Below are 21,710 nucleotides of genomic sequence, written 5' to 3'. Positions count from 1 at the left end.
GCCAAGTTGGGAGGCAAGCAGCTCTTCAAACCACCTTGGTATCAGAAGCAGCTTGGGAATCGGGAGGCAGGAAGAGGGCTCAGTTGCATGTCCAGTAGATATATGCTAGGATAAAGCTCTCTCCTGCTCTTTAGGTTTGTATTTATATACAATTATGAGCAAATGCACACTGAAACTGGAAACTGGGTGACTGTCAGGTAAAATTACTGAAGGGGCAGCCAAGAGCAAACAACAACAGAAAAAACTCTACTGAGTTGTCTTGGCATTTCGAATTTACATGAAGGCTTTTAGTTGCATAGAAATATTCACCGGTGTACTTGTAAAAAGGGTTTTGTGCAGCAACAAACCCTTTTTTTCACCTCATACATCAAACAGTCGGTTAGCATTTTAGCAATTTGATAACTCTTGATTTGTGGGGGGGGGGAGACTAACCTAGCAACACGGGACGCAGGTGGCACTGTGGTCTAAACCACAGAGCCTAGGGCTTGCTGATCAGAAGGTCGGCGGTTCGAATCCCCGCGAACCTAGCAGTTCGAAAGCACGTCAAAGTGCAAGTAGATAAATAGGTACCGCTCCGGCGGGAAGGTAAACGGCGTTTCCGTGCGCTGCTCTGGTTTCACCAGAAGCAGCTTAGTCATGCTGGCCACATGACCCAGAAGCTGTCTGCGGACAAACACTGGCTCTCTCGGCCTGTAAGGCGAGATGAGTGCCGCAACCCCAGAGTCGTTCGCGACTGGACTTAACTGTTTGGGGTCCCTTTACCTTTACCTTTAACCTAACAACAACTGTGTACTTCTGGGCTGCAAAGCTTGCTTGATGCCCATGCCCTGGTCACATGCCTGAAGTACAACACTACAAAGATAATAAGGAAGTGACTGGGCCTATCTGCTCTCATTTTGCTTCTATAAAAAGTTTTTTAGAAATAATTTCTACTTTTTGTTCCTCCTGATGTCCCAAAACAAAATATTTATTTCTATACCGAGCTATTCAGAAAAAAAATGAATGAAAAACTCGCCTTGGTCTAGATTGGTAAACAACAAATGCAAAGTGAGTGAGGAATTTAATAGCAAACAAGGCCCATACAAGCCATAGTATGGGAGAGGGCAAGAAGCTCATAACTAGAATTTCTGTATTCACCTGCAGCCTGAGCTTGCTAATTGTTTTTACAGGGAAGGCTCCTGCGCCTTTAACTGCTGCTTGACAAGCAGAAATTCAGCAGGTGAGGCTTTAATCATCACTGCATCTGTATGTCCAAAATGTTTCATTTGCAAATTTTTTGGCTACATTTTAACAACTCTATCCAGGGGTTAGTAGGCTAATGTTTGGGAGACAGGACTCTTACTTTCGACGTGGCTATTGAGCAGAAAGTAAAAGCGCAGTGGAGCACACCGCGTTCAATTAAAGAAACAGAAAGAGAGATTTTCATACGCAATCAAAAAATATTTCAGCACAGCTGACAAAGTGCCATAGAATGTGACTTTGCGTTGAGACTGTGCTGCCACCTGCTGGAGCAAATAAATCACTACACCAACAGGCGCCTGCTGAAATTAAGAAAAGGCAGAGCCAAAAGTGATGTCTGAGCAACAGGCTCTGAAATTACACCCATTTCGTAAACAGTGGAAGAAATGTGTCAGCTTTGCCTTGACTGGTGCATTTTGACTGGTGAACCTGAATGCGTCCGGTTGAGCAGACGGGGATTGGTTCTCTCCTGATCTGACCAGCTCAGAGTAGTGGGCTCACAGGACGTGTGAGGGGATCCATGTGCGAGACAACCTACACATCTAACTGTACATGGAGCTCTCTGACGAATGCCTCGAGCGCAGTCTGAGGAGCTACCCAGAGGGATTTTTGCTCACGAGATTCTAAAAAGCTGTGCATTGTGGTGGGGGGAGATTGGAGACTGAAGAAAGGGAGGAGTGGGAAGGACACACAGGCTTGCTCTCCTAACCACTGAGATCCAAACAGGTCAGATCCCCAGTGAGGGAAAATCTTAACATGGAGGGTTTCCAGATGTTACAAGAAGCTAAGGTGGGGACAGAGTTTCTCACACCTGCCCTGGTAAACCAGCTGGGTGCCATATTGGGGGAGGGAAATTCAAAATCGGGGGGGGGAAAGTAATGAAATTTAAAAATCGAGAGCCAGTGTGGTGTAGTGGTTAAGAGCAGTAGTCTTGTAATCTGGGGAACCGGGTTCGTGTCTCCGCTCCTCCACATGCAGCTGCTGGGTGACCTTGGGCCAGTCACACTTCTTTGAAGTCTCTCAGCCCCACTTACCTCACAGAGTGTTTGTTGTGGGGAAGGAAGGGAAAGGAGAATGTTAGCCGCTTTGAGACTCCTTAAAGGGAGTGAAAGGCGGGATATCAAATCCAAACTCTTCTTCTTCTTCTAAACTGACTGTTTAATCAAGAGCCTCACCCAAACATATAGAGCAGTCTGAAACAGGGTATCCAAGTGCAAATGTAATCCCACGTGCCCTACCGGCAGCCCTTGTCACTGGTGCCCACTCCAGGGGCAAATTTTTGTTGTGGGTGCCCGGCCCCCAGCTCCACCACCTGCTGCTGCCACACACCACTGCCACCTGGCAGTTGCCCCCTGCCTCTGAGCACCACTGCCGCACGACCTTTGCCCCCTACCACCGCCTTACCCCTTGTGCTCAGGCAGAGGCTCAGACCCTGATCCAGACGCTGCGGCAGAGCTGGAGCATGGCACGACGCGGCACCCACGCATTGGGCACCCACAGTGTGGGGCCCAAGTGGGCACGACTGGCCGTTGTTGTGGGGGGAATTATGGCACCTGGGGTGGAATGGTTGTGAGGTAGGGGAGGAACACACCAGCTTCCCTAAACCAGTGTGCAGTTGCCTCTGGCCCACATACTTCCTTAAAAGAGGCAGGCAAAACACCTGAAACTGGTTCACAGTTTCTCTCTAGCTACACAGTTTGAGGATGCAGGCCTCCAGCTCTGTCACAGCCCTGGCAATGGGCTTGGCTGTTGGATATGTGCAGTTGTGTGGGTGAAGGCAGCCACTACTCCCCCCCCCACCTCCAGACTTCTCACTTTCCTCCTCTCCATACTGCCCTCAGTCTCTCTGTTTTCTGTACAGTCTTCAATTCCTCCAGAATCTCCTGAACCAAGAAGGGTGGTATTTCAGGCAGCCCACAGGGCACCACATCCCACAGGATTGCATGCACATAGAAGCCTCTCTCATGCTCCCCAAACGCATAGCCTGCCAAGGGGTGGGAGGCAGGCTGACAGATGTGACTCCTCTCCTCATTGTGCATGGTGTGCTTGTGTGAACACCCTTTTCTATGAGCCTGATCCAAGTCCTATCTCCTTAGGCAAGCCACTGTTTCCCAACCTCAGTCTGGAGACAGTACCACACTCTGCCTTGGTCAGACCACACTTGGAATCACCGAGTCCAGTCCTGGGCCCCACAATTTAAGAAGTGTATTTGCAAGCTGTGTGCAGAAGAGGGCAAGCAAGATGATCAAGGGTCTGTCTTATGAGAAACAGTTAAGGGGGCTGGGTATGTTTAGCCTGGAGAAGAGAATATTGAGAGGAGATATGACAGTCCTCTTCGAATATCTAAAGGGCACCCGCAGGTTAGGGCGCCAGGGACTCATTTTATCGTCTATCGTGAAATGTGGGGATTGCACTGCCAAATGTTGTAGGGTCCAATTTGCAGGTGTTTGGCACCCTTTTTGAGTGAATCAGACGTTGCGTATTTGGCGAAACCATGACCCCGCGGGTTAGTGCGCCTACAGTTTCAAACAACAAGCGTTAATTCCAGAAGTAAGCTCATCACTCCTGTCTGCATTGTCAACTCACAAACCTGAACTTTCATTTACTCCAGATGGTGAGGAACAGGGGTCCCTCAGGCATTGATCCTTGGTAGGTATAGCAAGTATTGTTTCATTTCTTTTTAATATATATTTCCTAATTTCAGCAGAACTCATCTCAGGGTGGGATACAACATCATTACAAATCCCAAAAACTCATCGATCACATTCAAACCACCACAAACCAGACTTCTGTTAACTGGAAGAACAACCATAATTTAAACTACATATACTTAAAAATAACTGATGTTTAACAGGCACAAAGCAGACCACTATTAGTCTAATTAATGCCTGGGCAAAATGAGAGGTTTTTAACTTGGTGCCAAAATGAAAGTCACGGTGAAGCGTACCAAGAGTGTCCCTTTTCTCATTTCTAAATACAGAAAAGTATGCACTGGAACAGCCTTTGACATCCTGGTACCAGCTGTGCTGGATGGAGCGAGTGGCAGCCCAAAACACATGGAGGGCACCAGATTGGCAGAGGTTGTGTTAGGAGGTGACTGTATTTATTTCCATGAAGAACTTGGGACCTGCATCAAGCTTTTGCTAAAGGCACAAATCAGACCAGGCTGTCTTTATGTGGTCAGTTGGCCTGCCACCGTCCACCACTTCGCTCCAGTATCTCCTGGAGCATCTCTCCTTTTTAACACTGAAAACTGGTATGTAATTCTTAATGAGCACTTAAGAGAGCAGGACTCCTCAAGTGATAATGGCTGTTTGAGGGCAAATAAAGATACAACTGCCCACATCACTATTATAACATGCTCCCAGGAGGTCCAGAAGTAATTCATCTGTCAAGGAAAGGGCTTTTAAAGGAGAGAAGAAATCAATGACCTAAGAGCCTTGTATGTAGTCAAATCATCTGTGACTAATCTTGTTCATTACGATTGTCTCTATGAGTTACTGTCATAGCAGGAAACTGCAGGGGGGTGGGCAGGGCGGGAGGAATGTGTAAAGGCTGGCTAATATCCAGCAATTTAATGTTCCTGGGAACTTGAAGCAAGTCTCAAAATAAGCAACCAGTAAGACCTGCAGACAGAAAATTTGTTGAATGCCCAGCAGTCTTTGGGGCTAGTGGGGTGTGGGTTGTGGTGATGGCAGCACTGTGATGCAAAATGGCAAACAACAATAGAGCTAGAGACAATCTTGTATATTTAAAAGTGATATATGTTATTAAATAACTCTTAACAAAACCACTTTTAATTTTAGTAAAAAATTAGTGCCAATGCACATCTGCCAAATTTGTGGGAGGAAAATACGAATCCCTGTGATCCACATGTGTGGGGTAAATAACAACCGCCCAAAAATGGCTGGGTGCCTCGATTCAAAACACACACTTCAGCAGGGGAGAGTCCCCAGTAGCAGAGTTTTAACTCACAAAGGTCAAGCAGCAGCATACTGTGGGAATGTTGGTTATTAAACCCTTTTCATATCCCCCTTGGTTGTGTATAGCACCCCTGTTTCTACCCCTCTTGCAATGAACAGACCACACACTGTTAAGTAAGTTTAAAACACTTTACTTACAAAAGTCCCAAAGGTCAGGTTCATGCATTTATCCAAGCAGCAGCAAGGAGAACCCAGGAAGAATACTCTTGGGTAGAAAATACAAAAAGATTGCTTCAAACACATGCTCTAAGCTTGGAGATCACTTAGGCACATCTTCCTTGGTCAGTTACATTGCACGAAGAAAGAGGGAACAGGAAGAGAAGGCTTTGCTTCCTCCCTCATCAGAAAAAAGGGGGCATGACCTGAGCCTAGGAATTTAACTCTATGGTCTTAACCCATTCATAAACTAACTAGTACTCATGCATAGTTATGTTTGACTGCAATTTCCCACAAAATCACCCTGATGCCTTTGGAAGCACTGACCAAAACATTTATTTCTTAGTGAACAACTGAGTAGCTATACCACCTGAAGATGTCCCTTATATCCCTATAAATGAAAGGGTTGGCCCATCACTGTTGAACTTCCTGGATGCTTATACCAGCTGCCTAGGACGCCAATGCCTCATTAAGCGTGGCTTGGAAGGTCAGGTCCTTCTTTGCGAAAAGGCGCTGTTGCAGTTCCTTGTCGCATAAGCCACACACAAACCAGCCATGGAGCATAGTCTCTAGATCAAGGAAACGGCAATGGCAAAAGCCACAATGAAAGCCGCCACTGATTTGGTTGGAGCTTGGTCCATTTGCTGGTGGGCTATTTCTGATGCTTGTAGTGGAAAGTGTTCTTGTAGTTTCTCCATTATGTCCTTGAATGAACCCCAGGTTGGTGACCTTACTGGCTGCGAGGTAGAACTCAAGCTTGGAAGCATGTAAGTCCCATTTTCCCAGGACCGCTCTGTCAAATTCATCAATGTGGCCCTGTGTGGCCATAATGTTCTGCTCCGAGCACACCTTGGCAGCGGCCAGAATTGAACCAAGGCAGTGGTCTCACCCTCAATAGTGGTTTCAGCTCCGTCTAGCCTACCCATCCTGATGTCCCACCTTCATTGCCAGTAAAGTGTACGTGGGTTTCTATGAGGCAAGACATTGTGATTACAGCAAGAGACTTTATTGAGCTAACAGAACAGAGCAGTCAAACAGGGCAAAGCAACTGCTTATATGTATTTCTGAAGGCCTGAGCCACTCCCACTCTCAACATGACTGGCCGTCTAAACCTCCAAGAGCTTAAGAGGCAATGCCAGTAGCCCAAACACTGGAAATAATACATGATTGGATATCATGTATTGAATCAGAACACAGGACTCAGAATCCTAGTCCAGACTCAAGTGCAGATGAACACAGACCATCGCATACATAACAGTTGGCTCTGCAAATCTGCTCTCACCTGAATACAAGTTGATGCTGAGGCATACAAGACACATCTGTTGTCTAGATTCTCTAGCTACTTACTGTATTTACTCAAATGTAATACGTACCTTTTTCGGCCAAATTACGTCGTGAAAATTAGGGTGCACATTAGATTTGATGGCGCATTTACATTCACCAGCAAATACTTTTTTTGGTTCAAGGTTTTGCAAACTGAGGTGTGCATTAGATTCAGTGTTGCATTAGATTCGCATATATACAGTAAGTTCTGACTTGATGGTTCTACCATCTTTAGTTCTGTTGACAAAGCTAAGTATGGAAGATGAGCAGTGTCTGAAAGCTGGGAAATCACTTGGAAGAAAACAGACAACCACCATGTTGAGAGAAGATAAAGCCAGGGCCAGCCCTACCACTAGGCAGAGTGAAGCAGCTGCCTCAGGTGGCAGATGCTGGGCAGGGGTGGTGCAGGAAGTGGCTATCTTTCCTCTGGAGGGCAATGTACCGTATTTTTCGCTCTATAAGACGCACCAGACCACAAGACGCACCTAGCTTTTGGAGGAGGAAAACAAGAAAAAAAATATTCTGAATCTCAGAAGCCAGAACAGCAAGAGGGATCGCTGCGCAGTGAAAGCAGCAATCCCTCTTGCTGTTCTGGCTTCTGGGATAGCTGTGCAGCCTGAATTCGCTCCATAAGACGCACACACATTTCCCCTTACTTTTTAGAAGGGAAAAAGTGAGTCTTATAGAGCAAAAAATACGGTATTTCCACCAGCATCAAAATATGATTATATTGCCTATCTATTCAACTTTTTAAAATGAAATGGGGGAGCTATCCTGTCCCTTCACCTCCATCAGCAAAATGTCTTGGGCTGATTCTGGAAACAACCACCAAACACTACCAGCAGGATAAAAATGATTATGACCTACTCAAATTCCTAGCTGCTGTGCTCACAAATGACACCCCCTCCCCTCCCTCTTGACTCCTCTCCTAGTATGAAACAATCTCTGCTTGCAATTTTGCAGTGAAGTGTTTGTTTCAACCTCTTTTGTAATCTACTGTCATGATATAACCTCTCCCCTTGGGTTTGGACTGTGTGCATTTTTCAGATTTCTGTTTTCCTTTGTGGTGCCTGACCATATCATGCACAGGGAGGGTCTTCTTTGAATCCACAACTCCCCCCCCCCCCCCCCGCGCGCAAAGTGCTACTAAAATAATTCTGCATGCTGCCAAAGTGTTTGGCCCCAAGACAGCACCTGAGATGAGGCAGAGGTAAACAAATGGAGATTACTTCAGCCAGGAACAAAGAAGGCCCCTGTCAAAATCCAGCAGAGGGATTTGATTTTGGGTGTTGCAACAAAGCGAGGGGAAGGTTTCCTGCCAAGCTAACAATGCACTGTACTCTGCAATTAATACTCTTGGCTCTCTCCAATTACCATCTTCACAGACGCTTATGAGAAACAGGTGTCTCCTTTGTTTCCCTTTATTCCGCCTTTCTGGCGACACAATTAGGAGCAGGCCTCCTGACAACGAGGGCAGAGTCCCCTTTGTTGAAACTCCTCAACAGTGGTGAAGGTGGCAGCCAGCACATGGACCCAAGAGTTGAGTCACTGCGCTCACAACAGCCTCAAAGTGCGTCACTGGAACAGAACAAAGCTGCCACCACTTAAGAACCACAGTTCTGGGGACAGAAGGGGAAGGGACTTGTCTAAGGGTGCTCTTTAAATCTGCTTCCAGAGACAGCTCTTGAGGACTCTATTCAACCACCCTTTCTGCATTGTGAACCCAGGCCCTGCTCTCCCCATGAACACTGAGGCCAATCAGTGCTTTTCACTCCACTCTAAACCTCAGTTCACCCTTCTTTTACTTCTAACCAGGGGCACTACTTCCTTTCCCTAGTGAGGCTCCTGTGCTGGTTAACAGTTAGAATAACAGCTGCTGCAGCAGCAGCTCAGATATAAGCCATGCCAGAAACTAGGGGTGGTCTGGGACCTGAAAGGAAACCCTTGCTAAAAAGTCTTATGTCAACCAGGAGGCAGTACTTCCTGACCACAGCTGTCAACTTTCCCCTTTTCTTGCGAGGAATCCTATTCAGAATAAGGGAATTTCCCTTTAAAAAAGGGAAAAGTTGACAGCTATGTTCCTGACTGCCTTACCCTGGAACCACTGGGGAAAGTGCTTTTAGTGATAATGCATGAAGATCTATCAATTGGGATCTCTTATTTCAGGGGTGAGGAACGCGGGTGGCGCTGTGGTCTAAACCACTGAGCCTCTTGGGCTTGCCGATCAGAAGGTCAGCGGTTCGAATCCCCGCAACGGGGTGAGCTCCCATTGCTCTGTCCCAGCTCCTGCCAACCTAGCAGTTCAAAAGCACGTCAGAGTGCAAGTAGATAAATAGGTACCACTCCGGTGGGAAGGTAAACGCCGTTTCCGTGCGCTGCTCTAGTTTGACAGAAGCGGCTGAGTCATGCTGGCCACATGACCTGTACGCCTGCTCCCTCGGCCAATAAAGCAAGATGAGTGCCGCAACCCCAGAGTTGTCCGCGACTGGACCTAAAGGTCAAGGGTACCTTTACCTTTACCTTTACCTATATCAGGGGTGAGCAGTTGCGACTGCTCCCATTTACCTCTCTTGCACTATTGGTTTACAGACATGAGCGCCTCAGTGGATTTCCCTCTCTCCACTCGCCAGCACAGAGCACAGCCAGAAAGGGACCACCACTCAGTGACTGAGGTGGTATGCCTAGCATTGCGAAAGGTCCCAGGTTTAATCTAAGCGTCTCCAGTTTAAGAAGATCTGGAAGCAGGATGATGAGGAAAGTCCTTTTTATGAGACTCTGGAGAGCCCCTGCCAGTTCTGAGACAGTCTAAGCTGGGGCAACGCAGCTTCCTATACAGTGGTACCTCAGGTTAAGTACTTACTTCGTTCTGGAGGTCCGTACTTAACCTGAAACTGTTCTTAACCTGAAGCACCACTTTAGCTAATGGGGCCTCCTGCTGCTGCAGCGCTGCCGGAGCACAATTTCTGTTCTCATCCTGAAGCAAAGTTCTTAACCTGAAGCAATATTTCTGGGTTAACAGAGTCTGTAACCTGAAGCGTATGTAACCTGAAGCGTATGTAACCCGAGGTACCACTGTATTGCTATGAAATCATTCAGCCATGCTGTGTTTCCAGCCCCAGAAATGTGACGGGGTCCCTGGACTGCCTCCTCCCTTTCAAGTAAATAAATAAAAATACTTAACTAACTGACTAATTGGGTCACAGATAACTCGGTTCTGCCCCCCCCACCTGACACCCCCTCCAAAAAAAAGATCCTGGCTATGCCCATGACAGGCTCATGTAAGAGATGCCACCATGTGTTGCTGATTTATGCACATATAGGCTTTAAGAATGCCACTGTCACAGACATTCCCACTGCCAGGCTATGGGCACTGAGCACAGGCTGAGCTGTTTTCCAGTTGAAGTTAACTGAGACTTGCCGTGAGGGGGGGAGTCCTACGTCTGAGCCCAGAGTGAGGTTTCAAAATGTACAAGATGGCTGTTTTTAATTCAGTCAAGAGCCCTGCAGTATTTATAAGCTGTATTTCAATCCTGAAGCACTTCTGGTATCATTCACAAATGGATGTACTCTATCTGAAGTAGCTCATTGATCCTCTGCATCCAATATTATCATCGTGGATTTGTATCCATTTGTAACTTGGCGAAGTGCAAGAGTCCAGTCCTATGCTTAGTCACTGGGAGCATGGAGACTTTTCGAGCGTGTGAAACCTTCACTTTGTGAAAGTTTTGGTAGCTGGGATGTGTCCTAAAGTGATTTTCAAGGCATAAATGGGAGCTCAGTCTAACAGTTAGTCAACACTAGGTCATGCTACCTCTTCATATTTCTTTAATAAATGCCAATAGAACAATTCTCTAGCCTTCCAGCTCCAACCAATTAAAAAAACAACAGAACTTCCCCTGCAGTGAGGCTCAGAGAACTCGAAAATCTTGCCTCTCCGCCCATCTTTCTCTAACCACTGCACAAGCTTTCCTTCCCATGTGGCTCATCATCCAAAGTGATTTAGGGACAAAGGAAGAACCTTGCATGACTTGTTTTGTGGTATCGTCTTCTCTTCCCTTCACAACCAAAGATGATAAGGCCCCCTCCATATCCCCAAATCTGCAGGACTTAAGACACTGAAATGTTTGTTCTAGTTATTTCAGTAACTTTGACTAACTTCTCTTAAAAGCTTCTCAACCCCGTTAGGATCCAAGAACGCAACGTTATCTTTGATCGATACGAGTGTAAGCAGTTGTACCAAATCTATTGATCAGTCAGACATATGAAAGGATATCCTGCCTTTTGGTCACAAGAATCCCCAAGGAGACAACAGAATAAAGCATATCTATGGGCTACTTTTAAAATGAGGCTGCATTTTAACCTGTATTTTAAATTGGGTTCCCCCCCCCCATTATGTTTTTACTGTAATTTTTCTGGTGTTAGCCGCCCTGAGCCAGGCTCTGGCTGGGGAGGATGGGGTATAAATAAAATTTATTATTATTATTATTATTATTATTATTATTATTATTATTATTATATGCAAAGCACACAAGAAAAGAAAATGCAGAGAAGCGGGGAGCTAGGAACCAGAGCTATTTTAAAGAAACCTTCTGTAACAGCAAGAAGAAAATGAATGGAACCCAAACACATGGTGAAGTGACAGCAACTATTCCTAAGGGCTGAGAGAAGGGGGATTAGTTGGGGCCCCCCACCCACTGCCACAACCTTTGGGAAATGCCCCTCCACTCTTTGGGGGAAAGAATTCTACATCAAGTTTGGAAACCATGGTTAATGACTCCCTAGAAGTAACAACATCTGCCAGTAGAGGGTACTCTTGTCTTCTATTCAACATCACAGTGAACACATAAGCTTCTGTTTCTGTCTCTCAGTCCAGGCAGCGGCTTCTTCCTTCCAATGTTATGATACAGGCCCCAAAGGTGCCCATTCAAATTACGAATCTTGAAGTGTCCTGTTTTCTTCTTGAAGGCCAGATAAAGCCACTGTGTAAAGGTACAGGTAAAGGTAAAGGTAAAGGTAAAAGTAAAGGTAAAGGGACCCCTGACCATTAGGTCCAGTTGTGGCCGACTCTGGGGTTGCAGTGCTCATCTCGCTTTATTGGCTGAAGGAGCCGGTGTACAGCTTCCGGGTCATGTGGCCAGCATGACTAAGCCACTTCTGGTGAACCAGAGCAGTGTACGGAAACGCCGTTTACCTTCCTGCCGGAGCGGTACCTATTTATCTACTTGCACTTTGACGTGCTTTGGAACTGCTAGGTTGGCAGGAGCAGGGACCGAGCAACGGGAGCTCACCCCATGGCGGGGATTCAAACCGCCGACCTTCTGATCAGCAAGTCGTAGGCTCTGTGGTTTAACCCACAGTGCCACCCTCGTCTACTGTGTAAATAACATCAAACCACTGAAGAGGTGGGGTGCTCTGAGAAGCTCATGTGTGGGGGGCGGGGGAAGCTGCTGGCACGTTCTACTGCCTGAGAACCTGCAGCTTCTTGCTTGTATTTTATTTTTTCCACTGCAAGGCTTCGAAACATCTGCTCAATTCCAAAAGAATGCACATTGTTTTCCAGCCACTAATCTAAGGGTAATAAGAAGCAGTTGAAAGGATTAACAAAGTGCCGATTAAATTAACTCTTCCCCCCGCCCCCACTGCTCCAACCCATGACTGGGCAGGGTTCCATGAAGTCCATGTGTTTTGTTTCAGCTGAGGCTCCTTGATGAGAAAGCACAAGCAAGGCAGCTTTGTCCCCCTGCAGAATCCTGACAATACAAAGCTGTTCAAGAGAAGGCGCAGAGTTCGCTGTTGTGCATGGCAGAATCATAGCCTTAGAAAGTTTCTCAGTAGTCAATTCCCAATGTCCTTTCTCAACGGCATATAAGAATGTATTCTTCTGGTTTCTTCTATCATGTCGATTAGATGGCACAATGGCAGAGGACCCGGCATTAGCAGACGGCCTCTCATATATTAAAGAAGCAATGGATGCTCTTCAAAAATGCTTTGCCCTGAATATGCTGATAAAGCGGGCATCAAGTCTGAAGATGCTACAAAACTGAGAGGAACACAACGGAGGAAAGGGATTCAAAATAAGAATGGTCCACAATCTGGGCTCCAGATAATGTAAACATTTTACACATTGCCGGAGGGAGGGAGTGTGGGAAAACCCTAATTTCACATGGACATTGATGGGGTCTGACTGGAAGTTTCCCCTATAGAAGTTAGTTCCATTAAGACAGTGGCTCCTAACCATTTTTTGACCATGCCCCACCTAAGCATCTCTAAAATCCTGATGCCCCTCCCGACATATAATTCTTATTATTCAAAAAGTGAACTATTCACGTGGAAGAAGCCTAAAAGGTCATTAACTTGGTCTAACTCATTCTCGAACTGCCCCCCTTAAATATCAAATGGCCCCCCTATGGGGCGGGTGCCCCACGTTGGGAACCACAACATTAAGATGAACAGGAGCTGTGTATGTAGTATTCTTGCACAGCTCTTATTCATTTCTCTGGGGATTGTCCAGGCCAGTATTTTGGTGGGTTGTGCCCCATGGGCCCAAAACATGCCTCCCTTACTCTGTGGCCCTGAATAAAAGCTAACACAAATGAGCCAGCTTCATGGGAAGGTTGCTTCTGCAGGAAAATCAGTTTCTATTATTCTTTGACAATTTGAAGGCTGTGCTTTGCTGCCAGAGCATCACTGATCTGAACTGAATGGCAAAGTCACCAACTGAAGAAGCTTAAATTGTGCATTCAGTCTCATAGGCCATCTACATAAAACCCCCCACTTAAGACCTTCACAAACTTGTGCAGCTTGAATTCTGCTTTTCAAGAGAAATAAATATTGCAGCTTGTTTTGTGAATAGGTTTTTTCTTTGTTTTCTTCTTTTTTTAGAAAAAGGGTCTCTCTCTGTTTCAGCACCAAACAAAATGCATGCATTTCTGTACAACAAACCAATTCATCCTCTTCTTATTTGTATCATGTCCATTGTGGCATTTGTAATCAGTTTTGCTCTTTAAAGAATTGGCCGCCTGGTGAGGGAGCTTATGTAATACAACAGCTTCCTCTCTGCCTATTCCGAAAACAGCTAGACTGATCAAAGATATCAACAGTGCTAAGAGCAGTCCCTGCTGGACTGGACCAAAGCCTTAGCTAGTTCAGTGACAACCATATGTCCCAGGAAGCTTACAAGCAAGACCTTAGCATCTGGCTATCCAGAGGTATCTTGCCTCTGTAGTAATGCAGCTTTCATTTAGGCTTCGTGGCTAATACCCGTTGATAGACCTAACCATCAGCAAATCTCACTAATCCTGTATAAAAGCTGTCAAGACAGCTTGTGGCAGCAAATTCTTTAAGTCAGGTGAAGTTGTGTTGCTGGGAACTGCCAACAGCCCCAGTCAGCCTGGCCAATGGCCAGCAGTTATGGGAGCTGTATTCCACAACGCCTGTAGGGGCAACGGTATCCCACCCCATTCCAATATAGTTCTGTTTTGGGAGAACGTAAGCATGATATACACTGCCCAGAGTAATGCTGACAATATCATGGGAGATGTGAGTCAAAAGAAGAGGCAGCAAACCAGCAGCTCCAGAACAGTGTGTCAGAACTGACATGGCACTCTGTTTCTGCTCATGCTAAAAATACAAGACACATGATCATACCAGCTCCCCAACCTCCCAGTGCTGCTAGTGGGCTATTCCAGTCCCCAAGTCACTGGGAGCCAGTCTCATAGGAACCAGACAGAGCCACGAACCAGGGAAGACTTGCTTCGTATCTCACCTCAATATAATGAACTCACTATGTGCTGTAAGCCGCCCAGAGTGGCTGGGGAAACCCATCCAGTTGGGCGGGGGTATAAATAATAATAATAATAATAATAATAATAATAATAATAATAATAATATAGAGCTAAGGCATGCTGCAGTTCTCAGACCCATATCTGCAACAGGGCTTTTATAAGCATTAAGTTTGTGGCCTGGATTCAGCTAAGTACAGTGGTATCTCGGGTTACATACGCTTCAGGTTACAGACTCCGCTAACCCAGAAATAGTGCTTCAGGTTAAGAACTTTGCTTCAGGATGAGAACAAAAATTGTGCTCCAGCGGCACGGCAGAATCAGGAGGCCCCATTAGCTAAAGTGGTGCTTCAAGGTTACAAACAGTTTCAGGTTAAGAACGGACCTCTGGAACGAATTAAGTACTTAACCTGAGGTACCACTGTAGTTTTGCAAGTGGCAGCCTGCACTAGGGCTTCTGCTAGTGCAACAAGCCTTTCCCTCTTTCTTTTCTCCCCCCAATTGGCCCAATGCCCCAGGTGGTGGTGGGGAGGGCTCCCAGAACAGTGCACAGGGTAAGAGCAGGGCAGATCACTCCATCAAAGAAATACAGAAAAGCTTGGGCTGACAGAGCAATCTGCTTAGCGCTACGTTGAATTCCTCCCTATGTCTGTATTTACTACTACTACTACTAAAACATTGTAGTATGGCATGCTCTTGTTCAGAGTTCCCATCAGCCAGGCAGGTTTCCTCCTCATCCCCCCACCCACCCTCAAGAAACCTTCATTCCTTTCCACTCATCTTCAGTCCCCTGCCCAGCACTGAGCTGTCAGTCAAATTTCTATGCCAACTGAGCATGCTCAGTCCTCAATGGGCTATTTGGGGGCTTCCCCTCCCTTAACGACCCCCTGTAAATATTTGTGCCTCTGTGTGTGTGTGTGTGTGTGTGTGTGTGTGTTTCTGTAAACTTTGAGGTTTCTCCAAGCCTGTGGATGATATACAGATGGTGACATTTTGGCTCCATAAGGATCCTACTGTAGGATTATTATATGGGATGGTAAAATTGTTATTAAACATTGAGCTATATGCATCTCATTCTGCTTAAGCACCACGTGCCTAATCCAGACATAAGGTGGGAGAGAGAATTCCTCCATGATTTCTGGGCGAGCATGTTTTTATATGCTGTGTTTTTCCAAGTAGCAACCCAAGCAGCCCAAGAGAGAAGCATCAGATAGAAGGCATTTTATGTCATGCTTCACTGGGTGATAAAGGCACTTTGCATTCCCAAATGATAATTCCAATGTGGATGGCTCCTGACCCGCAAATGCCATGCCTTGCTTGCACCTAGGAAGGCTGCCACTTGCTGTTGAATGGCAAAATGCTGTTACTTGACAGCCCGACCAGGAACTGCCCGATATCTCCGAGAGCCGATCAAAATCACATCAAACAATTTCAAGCACCTCTTAATATAGGGATGGAACTGGTAGTGACTGCCAGCTCAGTGAGTCACAGAATAATAGAATCACAGAATTGTAGAATTGGAAGGGACCCCAATGATCATCTATTCCAACCCCCTGCAGTGCAGGAATCCCAACTAAAGGCATCCATGGCAGATAACCATCCAACATCTGCTTAAAAACCTCCAAGGAAGGAACGTCTGCCACTCTGTTCCACTGTCAAACAGCTTTTACTGTCAGAAAGTTCTTCCTGATGTTGAGCTGGGATCTCCTTTCTTGCAAGTTGAAGTCATTGGTTTGGGTCCTACCCTCTAGAGCAGGAGAAAACAAGCTTGCTCCATCTTGCATGTGACAGTCCTTGAGATATCTGAAGATCTATATCTCCTTTGAGTCTCTTTTTCTCCAGGCTACACATACCCAACTCCCCCCTCCTCTGCACACATTCCCGCTTGTCAATGAGGACATCTTAAATAGTGGTGCCAAGAACTGGACACAGGACTTAGGTGTAGTCTGAGCAAGGCAGAATAGAGTGGGACTATTAACCTTTCTTGATCGGGACACTAGACTTACTTCAGTACTCAGAACACCTACAAGTCCCTCCCAAAAGTCCTTCACTCTGTCGCTCTCCCCTCATGCATCTTCTTCCCCTTCTGGGAAGCTGTTTTATAATAAATCATATTATTGGTCTGTCTAGCTAACAGATCTAGACAGGGCACTTTCTCAGTCCCACCTCAAAAGGCTGGTCACTGACCTTGGGACCATTTGCATGCATAGCATGGGCTCCAACACTGAACTAAGGCCCTTCCCAAAATTCATGCCCCATGTTTTGCTAAGACTCAAATCATTTTTCTTCCAGTTACTTGACAAAAAAAAGTAAACACAGCACTGAAAAGGCGTACCGGAAATGCTATCATTCTGAAGGCAAAGTCTCCAAGAAACACACACATTGTGCAACTGTGTACACTTTTCATAGCATACAAATTAAATAACAGAATTTTCCAAATGTACACCAGCTGCAGAACTTGATTCTAGGCCTGGCTCTTGCATAATCTGGGAATTTTTTTAAGTTAAAAAACAGGGTCGCTGGGTCTGTATGTGTGTGTCGGGGTAGGCCGTGCGGTGCCCTGTAGATTCTGTGGACTCCCAATTACCAGGGATGATGACACCTAGAGTCCAACAACATATGGAAGGCATCACATTGTGTATCCCACACAGTGTGGCACACAGGGATGTGGTAGTGCAGCTGCCCCCACAATAAACCCCATCCCTTCATACAGCTCTTATCTAGGTCCCATATTTCTTCTGCAGTTTGTTACAGCTGTGTCTATTATCCTACGTGGGTCTCAAACAAACAAGCAAAAAACAACCTAGTCTTTGAACCAGTGGCGTAGCGTGGGTTGTCAGAACCCGGGGCAAGGCAAGTAATTTGCACCCCTAACCCGTGGATTTGCGCCCCCTAACCCGTGGATTTGCGCCCCCTAACCCTAACCCCCAGATGTTGCGCCCGGTGCGGCCGGCCCCCCCTGCACCCCCCACGCTACGCCACTGCTTTGAACATTAATACTGCCACCATTGGTTTAAAAAAACAAAAACCCTCCGGTGACCACTAAGTGTCTCTTAGCACAATACAGGGTGTCTTTCCCATTAGCCTGAGGATGGGAAGCCCTTTTTGGCCTGAGGGCCACATTCCCTCTTAGTCAACCCGCCAAGGGCCACATATGCTTGTGGTGCTCAGGGCACAATCAAAAGTGCAGCCAACCAAAGTGGGCAGGGCCTCCATTTCGTGCACACCTAAGTATGGTAAATTACACAAATTCATGCACAACACACATGTACAAAGCACACCACACGAGGCTTTTTTAGGGAGACAGCATGTCTCGAAGCATATACAGAGCGTCTTCCCCCATGACAGGAAACATCTTTCTTTAAAAAACACACCAAACCCTCCCCCCAAATAGCCCTGTCTTATAACAACACCAGGTGCAGAACTGTTGCTTTTTTGGCTTTCCATCCTTCTGTGCTCTAGTGACTGACCAGGAGGAAGGAACTGTGGCCCTTTGTGACCACGATGCCAAGAGAGGTCAGTGCCCTTGGCAGCGGAAAACCCTCTTTCTGAGAACCAAGCATGCCGTCCCCTTGAGGTGGATGCGGCCTGACAGGTAAAGCCAGAGCTGCTGTTTGTCTTGTCACCACAAAGGTCATGCCATCGCCTTCCAAGGGTACATCTTGCTGCCATGATTTATTGAACAGGCCCTGCGGCTCTTGCTAAGCTCCCAGCAGTCAGCGGCTGACTCACTCTCTCCTCTCCCCTCCCCCTGCTCTTTCCCAGCCAGCTAAATTCCCACCGACTCACTTGGCAAAGAATGGTAGCTGATCCTAAAGCGCAGGGTCCTCCCTCCCTCTCCTTTTACCAGCAGGACCACTGCGAGGAATTCCTGGGTCTGGATAGCTGGGTTAGTGTCAAGAGGGCTTCGTGGATTCTGCACACAAGCGAGACAAAATCGTCCCAGCATTGAGCTGGCACTTGGACTCAGGAATTCTGGTGTGGCCCTTCAGCCTGCTCTACTTGGCCCCCGGGGTGCTCCCCAGGCCAGCAGCCCTCTTCAGGTTGTGCTTTGCATCTCCTGGAGTTCTTTTGCTCGGCTGGAACATGTCCTTGAAACGAAACTGCAATCAAGCCTCTTATTTTCTCGCAGCGGCTACAGAGTGTTGTGTGAAATGTGTGTGTTCCGGTGCTTGGTGTTGCCACTCATCTTCCTAGCCCCTGGGGCAGAGAAGACAAGCAGCATGGCCTCGTGGAATGCCCCACTCTCGCTAAGTTTCAGCAAGAGGTGGGGTGGAAGGGAGGAAGGAAGGGGCAGGAGGTGGCACAATGGGATGGGCCGCTCCTGCTAGTATGTGCAGCGCTGGAGAATATGGCAGAAATTGAGGCAGAGACTGAGAAATCCTAGGTCCTAATATACAGTACAGTAGTACCTCGGGTTAAGAACTTAATTCATTCCGGAGGTCCGTTCTTAACCTGAAACTGTTCTTAACCTGAAGCACCATAGCTAATGGGGCCTCCTGCTGCTGCCGTGCTGCTGCTGCGCGATTTCTGTTCTCATCCTGAAGCAAAGTTCTTAACCTGAGGTACTATTTCTGGGTTAGCGGAGTCTGTAACCTGAAGTGTCTGTAACCTGAGGCACCACTGTATTGCATAGGAGTGGGATCTAACACAGTGATGGGTAATCTCCGGTTCACCAAGTGTTTTGGGACTCCAGTTCCCATCGCCCCAGCCACTTCAACAACACCTGGAGGGCCACAGTCCCCCCCCCCAGCCACAAGGGCCAGGATGCATGTTTTGTGCCAGGAGGCTGATACCAGCCAGGAAGGGGAGAAACATCTCCATTGCCAAGGCAACCAATCCAACAGTCTGTCATGCTCTGAAGTACATCTGCATGTTGATGTACTGCCTCGTTTTCAGTGGGATGTGCATTTGGATGTAAATCCCAGTACAAGAGGGTATGTTGTCCCCTTGATTCGGTGACGGGAAGGTACCCTGTTCCTCTCTTGACTCTCCCTCTCCCCCAGACAGTATCAGACCAGGGAAACAACGGCTCTGATCTGGGATGGGAAAATGCACAAAAGAGAGCAGGGGGGAAGGAGGGGCTCTTGCTATTTTGACAAATGCTTTTGCATTTTCCTAACGCAACAACTGTCACAGAGAAAAGTGAATCTCACCAACGTCTGGAGCATTGCTAATGCTGGATTTTTTGTTGTTGCAGAACTGGTGATCATGAGGAGGAAGGGAAGGAATGGGCCAGAAGTCACCCATCTCCTTCCCTCAGCTAAGTTGCTCCCTGGCTGTGGCACAGGCTCACAACTCACAGAAACCCACAGGTTTGAGAGACAGTCCAAATAAACTACTTTGCATTATGCAAATGCCAACCTGCAGCTGTAGCTGGCAGCTAGGTGACAGGACAGAGCAGGGAAAGGCGTGGGCTGACAGGTTATTAATACAGCTCATCTGCCATCATGAATCACTGACAGGATGAGGGAGGCTGATCAAAGGAAGGGACCAACAATAGGTACTAACAACCACCATGGCTTATTTGTGGAACTACTTATAGAATTGCACTTTTTCTGGTTCCATTGGGCAGTTGCTGGCTTCATCAGAAGGGTGAAAAGTACAAGGTTAAGCATGATTAGAGGGCCACGCCATAACCGTACCACTTAACTGGTTTTTTACCAGTCTGACCTTTTGTTTATTAAAGGTAAAGGAAAAGGGACCCCTGACCATTGCGGCCCTCATCTCGCTTTATTGGCTGAGGGAGCCGGCATACAGCTTCTGGGTCATGTGGCCAGCATGACTAAGCTGCTTCTCGCGAACCAGAGCAGCGCACAGAAATGCCGTTTACCTTCTTGCCAGAGCGGTACCTATTTATCTACTTGAACTTTGACATGCTTTCGAACTGCTAGGTTGGAAGGAGCAGGGACCGAGCAACGAGAGCTCACCCCGTCGCGGGGATTCGAATTGCCGGCCCTACTGATCGGCAAGTCCTAGGCTCTGTGGTTTAACCTACAGCACCACCTGCGTCCCTTTTGTTTATTAGGTTGTTCTAAATGCCCAGCCCCAATGTAACAACAAATAAAGTGACCCCCCCAAAAAAACCCCCACCCCATACCCTTCCTTAGGGTGCTTTCCTGCAGGAAATCTCTTCTATTTCTCAGTGCTGTCATAGACAAAGGGCAGGATCCAACAAACCCAGTGTGCTAGCAGAAGACAGCCGAAGGGCTCCAGCTAGTGCAAGGGGCTTCCCCGCCTCCTCCCTCCGTGTCCTCCTCCCCAAAATCTGTCCTGGGGGGGGGGGTCAGGAGAACCTGTAGAACAGAGCATGGGGGGGGGGACGAGGACTGGCAAACAGAAATGCCTGCACCGAATTCCTCCTCTGCTATTCAGAGTAGACCTACTCTGCTCTGAACTGAACGTGACTAAGTTAGGGCCATTAATTTCAGTAGGTCTACTCTGTGTAAAATTTAGTTAACTAACACCCAAAGAAAAAGAGAGAGCAGAAATCCAATGCCAATCACTCTTCCTCAAAGGTCTGGATGAACAGATACGCTTTTAGCTGGTGATGAAATGATAGCTATGGGGGGGGGGGGGTCAAATGCCGCTCTGACAGGTGAAAACCCTGCCCTGCAACACCACCAGATGAGCCATAATAACCAATGATGGGTTGCAAGGTGGGCTCCCACTGCAGTTCCTCAGGCATAAGCCAGGCAGTATTGGAAAAGGCACCCTGTAAGTATCTAGATTCCAAGCTGTTCAAAGACCCCCCACCCTAATGCCTGTTGAAGTGCCTTGAAGTGCCTGTTACATTCAAATTCTAAACTGCAGTTAATCTTACGCATAGTTTGTAAACCATAGTTTCAAGTTGGCTTGTTTCCAGGAATCATAGCTAAGATGAACCTCAGTTGTTTCAGCTCATGGCAAACTGCAGTTGATATAAAATAGAAGCAGGGACTTCTGGCTGCAAGTACAAGAATCATGTTAGCCGCAAGAATAGCACAAAATTGGAAAACGGAGGCTATACGTAATATAAGTGACTGGCAGGTTAAACTGACAAATTATGCTGAACTCGCTAGAATAACGGGAAGAATAAGAGATTTCATGACAATTGGGTTAAATATTGGATGTATATTGGAACCAAATTATAAAAGACACTGGCAGGACTGGAATAACTCTAACAGTAACGGGTTATTATCTAGAAGAGATAAAATATGTGCCTACAGAGTTTATCTGATACTTACTA

General features: G+C 46.8%; 1 protein-coding gene and 1 long non-coding RNA gene across 3 annotated transcripts in view; one reads left to right on the top strand and one right to left on the bottom strand.

Moving 5' to 3' along the window:
• Window positions 1-21,710, bottom strand: part of PDE4A (phosphodiesterase 4A) — a 378,145-nt gene that overhangs the window by 116,916 nt on the left and 239,519 nt on the right. The window lies entirely within an intron of this gene.
• LOC310753130 lies at window positions 5-18,552 on the top strand. The gene is made up of 3 exons (XR_014543213.1): window positions 5-134; window positions 3,851-3,888; window positions 18,333-18,552. It is a non-coding gene; the product is annotated as an uncharacterized lncRNA (long non-coding RNA).

Source organism: Podarcis filfolensis, assembly GCF_964270895.1.
Source record: "Podarcis filfolensis genome assembly, chromosome: 17".
NCBI lineage: Eukaryota > Metazoa > Chordata > Lepidosauria > Squamata > Lacertidae > Podarcis > Podarcis filfolensis.
This window is presented reverse-complemented; position numbering and strand designations above follow the sequence as displayed.